The sequence below is a fragment of the Neophocaena asiaeorientalis genome, unplaced genomic scaffold, assembly GCF_003031525.2.
Source record: "Neophocaena asiaeorientalis asiaeorientalis breed wild unplaced genomic scaffold, Neophocaena_asiaeorientalis_V1.1 scaffold784, whole genome shotgun sequence".
NCBI lineage: Eukaryota > Metazoa > Chordata > Mammalia > Artiodactyla > Phocoenidae > Neophocaena > Neophocaena asiaeorientalis.
The window spans coordinates 86,111-88,746 of NW_020174692.1; positions in this window are offsets into that span (position 1 = coordinate 86,111).

Consider the following 2,636-nt stretch of genomic DNA (forward strand, 5'->3'; position numbering starts at 1 on the left):
AATCCAAGGGGGGGGGGGGGGGGCAGAGGTGGGGGGAGTCTCACTAAGCTAGCTTAGCAGGATTCTTGCTAAAACTGGGCTGGCAGGCCATGGAGAGGCATAGTCAAGAAGGGGGCTCAGTGAAGCCTTGTCATCATCCACAAGTTAAAAATTAGTTCTTGGGAATTAAGAATATGATAGCAAATGCAAAGATTTTAATATGAGAATTGGGAGGTAATAGGAAAAACAAAAAATACTATAGAAAATAGAAAAGATAAGAAAATAATCAGATAGGAACTCCTGCTCCTTGCCTAGCCTCCATAACAGCACAGCGATGGGCTGACAGGTTCCCAGAGACACAAAGGAACAGGGCCTTTATGGAGGTATCATCTCTCAGAGGGCTGGCCTGCCACTCACTGAAGGTCATCTACATTCTGGGCAGTCAAGATGTGGCTTACAATGGGTCCAAGAGCGTGCCACACATCCCCAGTTCTCGCTCTCTGTGTATAATGAGCTCCTGTACCAACCCCATAATTACAATATCAAAAAGTCCCCACGGCACCCACCAAAGCTCCTAAGGAATGAATTAAATTTTCAAACATTCAGACATGACAATTACAGCCTTTGAGTACTTCAAGGTTTGCAGGGTAAATGACCCCAGTTAAAGTATTGATTTATTATTTGAAATCTCCCTCCCCTCATTTCTTTTAACCTTGTGTACCAGCTTTCTATTGTGGCTGTAACAAATTACCAGCAATTTAGTGGCTTAAAATAATATAAATTTATTATCTTACATATCTGTAGGTTAGTAGTCCAACACGGTCTCACTGGGCTAAATCAAGGTGTCAGCAGGGCTGTGTTCCTTCCCAGAAGCCTTAGGAGAGAACACATTTCCTTGTCTTTTCCAGCTTCTAGAGGGAGTTCATCCCTCAGCTCATGGCCCCTTTCCATCTACAAAGCCAACAGATCTAGCCCTTCTCAGATCACGGTGTGCCAACTTTTACCTCCCTCTTCCACTGTTAAGGACCCTTGTAATTACAGTGAAGCCACCTAGATATTCCAGGATAATCTCAACATCTCAAGGTCATCTGATTAGCAACTTTAATTTCATCTACAACCACAATTCCTCTTTGCCATGTAACCTAACACATTCACGGGTTCCAGAGATTAGGACATAGACACTTTTGGTGGGCCATATTATGCCTGTCACATCCGTATTAAAATTAATTCCAAAAATCTCCCTTTTAAGAAATGTTGTTCTGGAAACATGCAGCAGTAATAGTTAGTTCAAACATTGCTTATTAAACTGAAGTATTAGCAAGTGGTATTAGATCTATGTATTAGGCCAACAATTAACTCGAACTGATACTGGTAAGCCATGTCTATACAAGGAAAGTATAAGAAATAACCATGCATAGGAGATATGTGCGGCAGTCAAAAATATCAATTAATCCACCTAAAAGAATTCAGCCCAATTTAGAGAAAATAAAAGAAAACAAATGCTACATGGCTAGTATGAACACAGTATTGTTCAATTACTGACTCTCAAAGTACTTTACCAATTTGAACTCAGTGAGCCTTCTAGGCTGGCAAAATAGTTCAATCCCTGGAGGTTGGGCCTCGCTCAAAATTTGATTCCTACTTCCTGAATTGATGTTAGAGTTCTATTAAATCTGACTCTTTAGAGTATTAGAATCATCTGAGATGTTTGTTAAAAATGCAGAATCCCAGGGACTTCCCTGGTGGTCCAGTGGGTAAGACTTGGCACTCCCAGTGCAGGGGCCCCGGGTTCGATCCCTGGTCGGGGAACTAGATCCCACATGCATGCCACAACTAAGAGTCCACATGCCGCAACGAAGATCCCACGAGCCACAACTAAGACCCAGTGCAGCCAAAATACATAAATAAATAAAAATAACTCTTTAAAAATAATGCAGAATCCCAAATGCCATGACCACAGATTGTGATTCAGTAGGTCTAATGGGGCCTAAGGAATCTATATTTTTAATACATGTAACAGGATGTTAAAAATGGCAGCATCTCTATGTCAGTTTCAACTAAGGTGTCATATCAAATAGGATCCCAGCAGGAAGCAGACAGCACACTGAAGCTGGGTAACATGAAGAAAGTTTAATAAAGGGAGTATTCACAAAAGATGTGGGCAGATTATAGGGAAACACAAAGGATGATGCAGTGCCCCTGGTCTAGTAACACCATGGTAACTGCCAACATCTCTAGACCCAAAAACACAAGGGAAGAAAGTTGTTACCAAAATCAGAGGAGAGGAGGAGAGGCTGCTTGACAAAAAAGCCTTGGTCGAGGGATGCTGACAGCCCAAGAGAACCCAGTAGGAAGGGCGCCAGGGAATTACGAACCCAACCTCACTCTCCTCCCTTCTTCCTGGCTTCTCCCCAGACTCCCTGTTGACCAAACTCCACATAAAGCCAGAAGGCAAGGGAGTCCACTGGTGAAGTCCAAATAGGTGGGTGTCTTGGGCCACACAAGAGGATGGATAGGGATGGAGAGCAGGTCTGGAGGGACAAAATGAAGGTATTCTGCATAAGCACCAATACAATAGATACCAAGCGAGTGAAAAACACACCTACGCACCCACCCTTTCTATGCACAGAATTTACAAAAGAAAAATTTCAAACCAG